This window comes from Gnatocerus cornutus, unplaced genomic scaffold (assembly GCF_029298725.1).
Source record: "Gnatocerus cornutus isolate USDA-ARS CGAHR unplaced genomic scaffold, icGnaCorn1.1 ctg00000063.1, whole genome shotgun sequence".
NCBI classification, from domain to species: domain Eukaryota; kingdom Metazoa; phylum Arthropoda; class Insecta; order Coleoptera; family Tenebrionidae; genus Gnatocerus; species Gnatocerus cornutus.
The window spans coordinates 176,634-189,150 of NW_028275408.1; positions in this window are offsets into that span (position 1 = coordinate 176,634).

The window sequence follows — 12,517 nt, forward strand, 5'->3', positions numbered from 1 at the left end:
GTACGACTCTCGGCTAAGTGTGGTCGATCTTTGTTCACAACATCTGATGACAGGGGTGGAAAAGAAAAACAACAAACCATCGATAATAGAGCAGCAGTTACAAAACTGGTCCAAAAAAAATTATAAAGAATAACAGAGTTCGCTCTCTTACTAAATTTCTATTTAATCAAAGAAATAAAAAAAATTATAAATAAATAGAATATTGACGTAGCCATGATGTTAACCGGGATGATTGAAGTTACAAAATTTGTCCAATCTTTTACGGTCCGTTTTGCGTTTGAGAAGTTTTGGTACATGTCATAGGTCCCAACCATTTTATGACTTAACAGAAATCGCCTGTAAATTCGTTAAATCGCAAATAAACATTGCATTTCAATATTCTCAATAATAAGAATTATTATACACTTTCGAGATTTTCGCTGTCATATTTAAAGTGGATATACAGAAAAATGGTCGAGTCAAAAAACTTTAGAACATTTTGAGATTTCAGCAATAATTATAAATGGGCTACAATAATTTATATTTTGGGACCCATTGTTTGGAAACGACCTGTTTGTTTAAGTTTATTTATTCATAAATTGGTATTGACTCGAGGCTGAGTTCACCTGATTTTGTTGCTGATTTTCTTGTGATTTTGTCTAACTTCCCCTGATTTTCGTGTGATTTCGTCTAACATCCCCTGATTTTTTTTTTTGATGTCGCGTCTAACTCCTGATTTTCAAGTCATATATCTGATTTCCTATTGATATCTTAATGTTTTTCCCTTATTGTCTGTCTAGTGATTTCTTATTGATGGCATGACTTGTCAGAGGTTAATACTTATCAAAAAAAGGCACACACTTAACTTCCTTTTATTTTCTCGCTAATTTTTCCTGATTTTCTTTTGATTTCGCCTAACTTCCCCTGATTTCCTGGTTTCCTATTGAATGCTCCTGATGTTCTAAAATTTTTCCATCGATTTCGTCTAACTTTCTTTGTTTTTTTGTATTTCGTCAAAGTTTCTCTGATTTCGTAACGAATTCCTCTGATTCATATTGATTGCCTAAGACTCATTTTCCATGAAGGTTACTCCTAGAAGTTAATTATTTTCAAAAATGGCATACGACAAACTTCCCTTGATTTCCTTGTGTTTTCGATTAACTTTCTTGGATTTTCTTGTAATTTCATCTGATTTACCCTGATTTCCTAGTGATTTCCTCTGATTTTCTTATGATTAGCCCCTGATGTTCTAATATTTTCTCCTGATTTTTTTAGTGATTTCGTCTAACTTCTCCTGATTTTATAGTGATTCTCGAGTATTGATAAGCAGATCTGCTGTTGAACTCATGCAATCACACAATAGATTCTCAGTTTATGAAGAAAAAATGCTGTTGATAATTTTTCATGGAATTCCCCAGTTACCTTTCGAAACATTCTTTTTTACCGAAATAGGGACCTAAAGAGCTCATTTAGCACACTCAAAGCAAATGCTTGTATCCGAAACATGAGTGAAAAATCGTATTTTTTTTGTAAATCGAGAGTACGGTTCCGTAATTAATTAATGTCTGATTATGTTTTCTTCACAGCTCGGACTGATTTTTAATAAGTGCCGTTTCTCTCGTGGAAAACTATATTTTATGTATTTAAACATTGTTTAATTATAGATGTTGCTTTTTGGGATATTCAGAGTTCTGATTTTTTTGTTAAACTTCAATAAAACGACCATCAGGATGTCCTGTCCCATTCTTAAGAGATTTCGCATTCTTCATTCCTTGTAAATTTATTGTTCTCTTCGAATTCATATTTATTTATCGGTTCATTTGTAGTGAACATTATTTTATCCAATCCTTATACAGGGTCCGGCAACACTTGTGTCCACCCCCAAAATCGTCTTTAATTTTAAAGTTACAATTTTGAAAATTTGCATACGCTCATAGTTGACAAAGCTCTAGAAGCTGAAGCAAAAATTTGTTTTTTATCACGGTTTGGTTGGCGTCGCGACGCCTAAGAAGTATAATTTTTAGCGATTTTTGAGTTTTTGCGGAAATATTCGCGAATTCAATTTTTTTTCAACATAACTGTGATACAAATATCTGAGTTTTTATTTTAAATCTAATGCAAATTGTGTTTAAAATTTGCGAAAAAAACGCTGGTTTATCAAGTTAGTTTTCAAAATTCTGACAGCGCAGCGGCAAACTACGTTTACACCAAAATTTCACAAGTCACTTTATTCACTCTTATAAAGGTTAACTCTGATTAACACGGGCATGTTGCAGTTTTTGGAGACCAGAAATCGTTAATTAACATCGACAAAGTGACAATTTCACCAAGTAAGACTTTTGTTACAATCTAAAGCGAACCAAAAGATAGATGTCATTTGTGACACAAGATGTTGACAGAAGGGTGTAAACATAGTTCCCAATTTTGACGTAATGAAATTGGAAACTAACTTGATAAAACCGCATTTTTTTCTCAAATTTTGAACACAATTTGCATTGAATCTAAATTAACAGCTGAGATATTTTTAACACATTTATATTGAAAAAAAATTAATTTAGGGGTTAATGTCACAAACCCTCACAATTAACTAAAAAATACATTTTTAAGGCGTCGCGACGCCAAAACTATCAGTGATAGAAAACAAATTTTTACGTCATTTTCTAGAGCTTTGTCAACTGTGAGCGAATGCAAATTTTCAAAATTTTATCTTTAAAATTAAAGACGATTTTGGGGGTGGACACAAGTGTTGCCGGACCCTGTATATATACCTCCTCATTGAACAATTGTCGGCATGATTTTAAGACTTAATTGGAGTACTCACTACACAATAGTACCAAACTACCGAATAGCTGATTTTGTTATTGATGAAAAACATCGGCAAAATGAGCCACACGACTATCCCTGTCTGATGGTCGGTTTTTTTCTGGTGAGAAAGGGTGTGGAGTGGATGTCGGTACTTGTCAAAAGTAACAAAACTAACTCAAGTGATGTGATGGTGTACTCCTTTTGTGTAATAAGTACGTTAATTAAATCATACACATTTTGCACTTTAGTCTCTCTAATATCTATTGACTGCTTTAGAACGATTAAAAGTCGGCCGAGTCGTAAATGGTACTTACGTTTTGGGGTATTTATGATGAACGGTTTGGTTTTTTTTTGTTAAACTACAATAAAACGACCATCAGGACTTCTTAATCCCTTGTTAATTTATTGTTTTCTTCGAGTTCATATGAACTGGTTGAGTTCATATGGGGTGATGTCGATTTAGAATTAAGAATTAAATTATGAAGAATATTTTATTTATATCATCAGAACAGAATAAGTTAGGATTTATTTGTAGATATGTTTTATTGTAACTTGCCCCCGTACCAAAATTACACGCTTGCAATAAAATTTCCATGGGTAACTGTTTCGAGAAATATCCTAATATGCGAAAATGAATGAAAAATCGAATTGTTTGGATACGCTACAGTTTCTAGAGATAATAGAGTACGACTTTGTTGTGGTAGGTCGGGAATGGATTAAAATTTAGAAAAACGAAAATCACTACACGTTCGGTCCTTTGATTATGCTTTGAGTAATAGTCTTCGTCCCCCGGAAGGGGCGGTCCATATGTTTGTTTACATATCACTTCAGATCCAGAGAAAAGAGGTAAAAAATACTGGTCATGTCATAATAGTCGGGCAACATTGGAAGCCCCGCTGTCAAGTTACAGTTATAGCGGGTACCAAGTACTGATTTTATGGCTTAATTGGAGTAGTCACTACACAAAAGCATTAAACTGATAAAGTAGCAGATTCGGTAAAATTCACCACCCGTTTGTCTGATGGTCAGTTTTTTCGGGTGAGGAGAGGTCTGGAGTGATGTCGGTACCTGTCATAAAATAACAAAATTTGTGGTGATTTACTTCTTTTGTGTAATGAGTTCCTGCAATTAAGCCATACACATTTGCATTTTTAGTTTCTCTAACATCTACTGCCGTAAAAACATTAAAAATCGACCTAGCCTTAATAAATAGTCACCAAAATTAGATACTCGTCGTGTCCATTTCATTTATCTGTTCAACTTTTGCATAAGTATTCTTTTTACTGCACGTTCATCATTTCCTTTACATCTGCCTAGACTTTCGATAAAATCGCCCCAATCTATATTTTTGATAGTCGGAATTTCAAAAAAGAGCCTGCTAGATACTTGGTATTTATGCAAATTTTTTATACAAAGTGTGTCAACAAATGTTTGTCCATCAAATGATGATGACGTGTGATAAACAATAATGAATTCGCGCTTGTAAAGAGAAGTTTCTAAAGATGCTTCCAGATGTTCAAGTGTAAGTTACGCATACTTACTGAAAACACACCTTGATGGTCAAAGAGATCCTGAATTAATTAATTAAGCCGAACTCAATTAATAAATCAATCTCCGCTTTCGTTTATCGGACGGATTTTAATAAGTGCCGAGACAAAAAAAAACCGCTACCGTACATGTTGTGTGTACAAAAAATCAGACCCTTTTGAGATGTTTATGACTGAGTCTCTCGACTTTATGGTCATGGTTTTGTCCCCACACGGCGATGATCCAGAAAACACCGGACTCTTACCCAGAGTTTTAAAAATTTATTTCGCGAAAACCGAAACATTGTTCCTCGCTAATTTTCCCTGATTTCTTTTAGATTTCGTCTAACACTCCCTGATTTTCTTCTGATTTTGTCTGACTTTCCCTGGCTTCCTATTGATTGTCCCTGATATACTAATGATTTTCCAATGATTTCGTCTAATATTTTTTGATTTTTTTTATTTCGTCTAAGTTTCCTTGATTTCGTAACGAATTCCGATTCATAGTAATTTATTAAGACTGATACATTGATTTCCCAGGAACATTAATCTCAGAAGTTAAAATTTTCAAAAATGGCGTACGCCAAACTTTCTTTTATTTCTTTGTATTTTCTTGTAATTTCGTCCAAATTCCCCTGATTTTTTTATGACTTCGTCTAACTTCCCCTGATATCCTTATGATTTCCTCTGATTTCCCTTTGATTGGCCTCTGATGTTCTAATATTTTTCCCTGATTTTTTAGTGATTTCGTCTAACTTCCCCTGATCTAGTGATTTCCTCTGATCTTCTATTGATTGACCCTAATTTTCAAGTGATTTCTCATTAATTTTCCTGATTTTCTCGTGATTTTTCTGGGAGGTTAACCTCTCGGGTATCGTTGTTTGCAAAAAAGGTTTATTTGCGCTCTTTATTAAACTCATGCAATTACACAATAGATTCTTAGTTTTTAAAGAAAGACTGCTGTTGATAATTTTTGTTTATGACGTCAGTTCAATTCATGGAATTCCACGATAATTAAGGCGATTTCTGAGTTAGTGTCCGCTAAGTCATAAAATGGTTGGGACCCATGACAGGTCCCATAGCTTCTCAAACGCAAAACCGACAGCAAAAAATTGAACAAATTTTGTAACTTCAATTATCCCCGATAACATCATTGCTACTTCAATATTCTATTTATTTTGTATTATTTTATTTTTATGTTTAAATGAAAATGTACGCAGAAGGCGAATTCTGTTATTCTTGACAACCTTTTTTGGATAAGTTATGTTACTGCTGTTCTATTATCGATGCCGTTTTGGTGGTTTGTTGTTTTCCTTTTCCAACCCCTGTTATCATAAGTTATGAACGAAGATGAAGAACACTTAGTCGAGAGTCGTACCCGTACCATATTCACAAAAGAAAATCGTAAGTCGGGTAAATAGGATGTGATTATTATTGATTTACAGCAGCCCCATTTTATGGCTTAGAGGACACCAACTCAGAAATTGCCTGTACCTTCCAAAATATTCTTTTTTTACCGAAATAAGGACCCAAAGAACTCATTTAGCCCATCCAAAGCAAATACTTGTACCCGAAACATGCGTAAAAAATCTATTTTCTTGTAAATCGAGAGTAAACTTTCGTAATTAATTAATGTCAAATTATGTTTTTTTCAGAGCTCGGACTAATTTTAATAAGTGGAGTTTCTTTCGAAGAAAAGAAGCCGCTACCGTAAACTATATTTTATGTATTTAAACATTTTGTATAAACATCGTATAATTGTAGATGTGCGGTTTGGGGTTTGTTCAAGGGTTCTGTTTTTTTTTGTTGAACTACAATAAAACGACCATCAAGATGGTCAGTTTTTTCTGGTGAGAAAGGGTGTGGAGTGATGTCGATACTTGTCGTAAATAACAAAACTAATCAAGAACTATGTAGTGTGATAGATTACTCTTTTTGTATAATGAGTACCCCAATTAAGCCATACATACCTACTTGCATTTTTACTCTCCCTAATATCTACCGCTTTAGAACGATTAAAAATCGGCCGAATCGTAAATAGTACTTACGTTTTGGGGTATTTTATGTCAACGATTTTTTTTAAACTACAATAAAACGGCTATCAGGACGTCCGGTCGCATTCTTAATTTATTTATGATGAACAATTCGGTTTTTTTTGTTAAACTACAATAAAACGACCATCAAGACATCTTAATCCCTTGTTAGTTTATTGTTTTAGTCAAATTCATATTTGTTTATCGCGACTATCGCTGTGTGATGGTCGTTTTTTTAATTGTGTGAAGGGGAATGGGGTGACGTCGATTTAGAATTAAGAATTAAATATATTTTGTGCGCCTCCGTCATTTTTCATAGCATTTGTCATACTCATTTGCGGCAAGAAAATCACCTTTTGAATGTCTAGGCAGTCAAAAGTGACATTTCGAATCGTTGGTTTTATTTTGCAGGTTGGCATCGCTGCATAAATGTCAATTGTGTCAATTTGTGTGCCGATTTGGAGGCCAATGACCTTCGAAAATAATAAAGGTAGACTAATTAAGCAAAGATACCACAAAAATTTGCTGAAACACATTTGAATTTAAATTAATCTGCAATCGTTTGATTTGAGTGGCATGCTACCAACCTATTTCCCAGCTGATAAAATTCCCTTAAATGAGGGAATGACGTTTCAAATTCAAATCAAAAGTCAAAATAAATAACTATTAATAATTGTCGGCGCACAAAATTTCGTGTTTGACACGGCTAGAAAATGTTTTGGAAATGCTCGGAAATTGAAATCCTCGCCCTCCGGGCTCGGATTTCAATACTTTCCTCGCATTTCCAAAAGACCATTTTCTAGCCTAGTGAAACAAATAACTATTTTTTAGAATATTTTATTTATATCATCATAACAGAATAAGTTAGGATTTATTTGTAGATATGTTTTTTTTTTGTAACTTCTCCCTGTACCAAAATCACACGCTTGCAATAAAAATTTCCATCGGTAACTGTTTCGAGAAATATCCCAATATGCAACAAATTAATGAAAAATCGTATTGTTTCGAAACGCTATTGTTGTAGTAGGTCGGGAATGAATTAAAATTTAGAAAGTCGAAATTGATTACACGTTCGTTTCTTTGATTATGCTTTAAGTAATCACCCGGAAGGGGCAGTTTGTTTAGATACCACTTCAGATCCCAAGAAGAGACGTAAAAAATACTGGTCATAACACTCGGGCAGTATTTGAAGCTCCGTTGTCAAGTTACAGTTGCAGCAGGTACCAAATAGTGATTTTATGGCTTAATTGCAGTACTCACTATACAAAAGCATTAAACGGGTAAATTAGCAGATTCTTAAATTTTCTTATCTTTTACATCTTTTGTGTAATGAGTTACCGCAATTACGCCTAACACACTTGCATTTTTTGTCTCTCTAATATCTACTGCCGCCGAACGATTAAAAATCGACCGAGTCGTAATAAAATTCGATACTCGTCGCGTTCATTTCATTTATCTGTTGTACTTTTGCATAAGTACCCCTAAAAAGGGCCTGTTAGATACTTGGAATTTATGCAAATTTTTTATGCAGAGTGTCAACAAATGTTTGTCCATCAAATGATGATCTGTGATTAAACAATTAATTCGCGCTTGTAAAGAGGAGTTCCGAAACATGCTTCCAGATTTTCAAGTGTAAGTTTCGCGCATACATACCGAAAATATACCTTGATGGTCAAAGAGATCCTGTATTAAAAATAAGCCGAACTCGATTAAAGAAATCAATCTCTGCTAATGTTTTCTTGGTTGCTCGGATCGATTTAAATAAATGCCGAGACAAAAAAAACCGCTACCGTATCTGTTGTGTATCCAAAAAATCAGACCCTTTTCTGAAATGTTTACTGCATCTTTATAGCCTCTCTCGACTTAATGGTTATGGTTTTGTCCCCACGAACATTAAAGCATTTTAAAACATCTACCACGTCAGCAAAGCCGGACGAACGAAAACGACTTTTAAAAATTTATTTCTCGAAAACCAAACGGCCGAAAAGGACGAAAACCGGCCACTTTGTTAGTTTGGAAACTCGTCGATTTTTCTAGCGGGGCAAAAAGAGCGAGAATGGTACGGTTCGGGAGGAGATAATTTTGAAAGTACGTACACGCTCGAACTCGAACATCTCAACTTTTAGAGTGAGGGTTACCCTACACGTTTTAGTATAGAGTTAATAAGTTCCATACCTAAAACAAATAAACTAAGAACAAAAAATCAATTAGGAATGCTCACAACATAATTATTTTCCACTCATTTATAAAGAAAACAAATTAATTTCCGTTTAGCTGCATGATAAACAGGATTAATGAAACTGGTTTACCTGTATTGTTCAAACATGCCCCCACAAACGTACTCTTTTTCCCAGTTCTTTAAAAACGTGTTTCATATTTTCAGTATATTTGGTTTAGCACCATTCACACTTTATCCTTCGTGTGCAAGAAGCGTACCACGTCTAATATGGAGTATCGTTCTCCTAGGAATCTTCACCGCATGGCTTTGCACCCAGAATTGGCACAGTTTCTCAAAAGTCTCGCAAGTTATGAGTGGTCTCTTCAACAGTGCTGTTTTTCTGTTTTTCTTTAAAGTTGTAACAGTGTTGTTTTTCGGAATCTTCAAACGCCGCTCTGTAACAAAGTACGGAATGAGAAAAACAACAATTTTTAATACTGACATTGTAGATGATTGCGCTCATGAAGAACTTTACCAATTTTGACGCTTTTTTGCACAATCAATCTAACGTCTCCGGTCCAGACAAAGTCGATCACAGACACGTAAAAATCCTCCTGTTGTTTTTCTTTGGACATATTCTTCGGCAATTTGGAGCACAGTTTTATCAATCATGGAAAGAACGTTTTGAAGTTAAGTTTATAGGCACTACTATTACAGTCCTCGGTATTATAATTAACGATTTATTTTTTCTCCAGTATTTCATACTTATACTCTTTATTAAAAATCGTTTCTTCGTATTAGAAACCATCATTCATAAAACGCATGACGTTTATTTACGCTGTTTGAAACTCGAGCAGACGACTCCTGACATAATTAAGACCCTAGAAATTATCCGAGTAGCGAGCCACAAGTTGCGACTGCTTTCTGAACAACTAAACTCAATATTTTCGGGACCTCTGCTTATAACAACACTGAATTCTATCATTCGGTTGATTATAGTGGCCTACACTGTCTTAAAGACGCAAGGAATTGGAGACCAAGTAGTTATGATGTCAACATTTGTCAAAGAGTTGTTGGAGATCATCATGCTGGTCTTTGTGTGTTCTTCTGCGAAACAAGGCGCTCACAAAATCTGTCAAGCGCTATTCGAATTCCATATTTCGGCGGAAGCTGTAATGCTAAAAGTATTTCGCAAGATGCTTTCTTAGGTACCTACTAATATTAAGGTTTCAGATTCTCCATGTTTCTTCTCAGTTTACTCATGAACCGATTCAGTTTACGGTTTTTAATTTACTAACAATGGACGGTAAACTGTTACTTTCCGTAATTAATAATAGTTTATTTATGTTTTTTTCTAAATAAGAATTTTTAGATAACTGCAGCGGTCTGCACTTACTTATCAGTAGTTATTCAGTTTGAGTCCATGACTGGAAATAAATAAGCATTTTGACAACTTTTTTTTAAGTATGGAAATAAACTGTCCGGCACGCAATTGGAAATCAACTATGATTTGCGGACAATTCGTCCCCAAACCTTTTAGTCCCCGGTCAATTTGTCTCCCGGTTAATTGCAAATTTGTCCCTAATAATTTGATTACACAATAAGAGCATCAACTACAATAAAAATGTAATCCGTTTTTCATAATATCTGCATAGGGTCTGGCAATAATTGTAGCCACCCCTAAAATTGTCGTTAATAATAATAATTAATTTTTTTCATCGTGAGAGTTTAAACAACCAGTATTTATTTTATTAATATTGAAGGAAACTAAAGCGGTCGTTCAAAGTTAGTTTTTAGACGTTCTCTGCATCTGATCAATAAAATGTTCTTCTTAATATATTACAGATGTAATAATTTTATGTAATTTTTTACTTTGGCAGACACGGACAGAGTTAAAAGTTGAAAATTCATTTGCAGATGTTTGCTCTTAAAAAGACATTTTTTTCGATCATAGAAAATTATTTAGAATTTTTTTCAAACAGTAATACTACTTATTTAATTCTTGGTCGGACTCTTATTTTAGTGTATTAAAGAACGTGTTTTATAGTGGCCAATTTGGTAGCCGTAGGCGAGTTTTGTATAGAACGAGTGCACCAATGCCCTTATAAAACAAGTCCTTTATACTATTTTTTCGAATTTGCACCCTTTTTTTAATAAAAAAGTTAAATTTTCCAATTCTAAGAGTTTTCGTGTTACACGATTGGTAATAGTGCATTTCCAATAAATCTGTGACAGTGCTAAAGAATTCGTGAATACTAATTGCACCTAATAGCGAACCATTCTGCAATCATTTTTCTGGTGACGACCAACTTTTAGCAAGTTTTTCGCTCACATTTCCTTGTGCCTATGAAATTTTTGCACCAAAACGCTGTCTGATGCATTGTGATTAGTTTTCAATTTCAAAAGATCGGGATAAATCGTTCTGCGCAAGTTTAAATGAATGATATTCATCATCATGCTTAAAAGTAAACATAACCTCAAACGAGAAATATCACAAATGTCGAGAAACGATGCTCGGATCAATGCATTGTGATTAGTTACTAAAAGATCGAGATAAAAAATCGTGAATGTGCAAGTTTAAATCAATAGTCCTCATCATAATGCTCAAAAATAAACATAACCTCAAATGAATATCACAAATGTCATGAACGTCACGGATTCATCAACAAGTCAGGGATGTCCAAAATCTAAACTCGCTGTAGAAGTCGATTGTTTCATAGACTATCAGTTTGTATCTTTTGGAAATGTTGAGGTCCTTTTTTGTCTTTTTCTCGGCAACTTGACTTGCTAGACGGTTGATTTTTGGCACACGCGTATAATTATTGCTGTTTTATAAAATGACATAACTTTTAACTAATTAAAATTTAAAATAAGACAAGTAAAATTAACATTTTTGAGACAAGGATGATGCTAGTAATGTCACATCATCCTTACCTATTCAAGAAATTATATTTTAAATTTTGGAAAAATCCGTTCATAAATAACAAAGATATTGAGCTCGAAAGTCTTAGATGGGCCACCCTGTATAGCATTCAACATAGTGCACGTTGAAGAGATTCATATGCAAAAAACAAAAAGCAATTTACTCAAATAGTTTTCGAGTAATCTAAAATACATTGATTTTGCCCTATACTGAAATTTGTTCGATATCCCTTTAATTAGAATCGATAATTTTGGATTTTTTTATTTAATTAATTTCCTTAAATTTCTTATTAGGTAAAATTTCAATTTTGTCAAACAGCTGTTATGCTCAATAGTATAGTTCGGGGTCTGAAATCATCTCTGGCCCAACATGAACTTATTGTTCCAACCGCTGGCGCTGGGTTTCTTGGTAAATGTGCAGGTCAAGCGACCGTGTCTACAAAGTTTATGATCCCCTCATTACCGAGGGATTACCAAGGATTTGGTATTGAGGGGGTCATAAACTTTATGAAAACAGTCGCTTGAACTGCAGATTTATAGTGGGCAGATTTTACCATGGCGTACCTGACTTTTAGAGTTGAATATTATCTTATTGCGCTCATAATGTGGAAGGTGTAAACAGGCTATTGTGTCCGAAAATTAAAATTTGCGACATCTCCAAGTAGGTAGAAAAATGTGGACCCGTGCCTCTTCCAGATATTAGCTCAAGATGATTATTATTGCTCCCTTCAATATGTTTTCTTTTAAAAACGTTATTAAATTTTTAATTTTTGTTTATTAATTTGAAAAAACCGAGAGACATCAAGTTTTTACGATAAGAACAAAAAAATTAAAAAAAATAATATTGGAACATGTGTATTTACATAATTATATAAAAAATTATAAAGAACATACTAATCCTATCTATCTAATTAAAAATTAAACAAAAATTATGAAATTTATATAAAGTTATAAAAAAACTACAAATTAATCATTTCTCATCAGAACCATCACTGTCATCATTAGTGTTTATGATGAGTTCTGGAAAGTCATTTCGACTTAGGAAATTGTTTTCCACGTGAACTGTGTGGTCAATACAATTGGACCAAAGAATA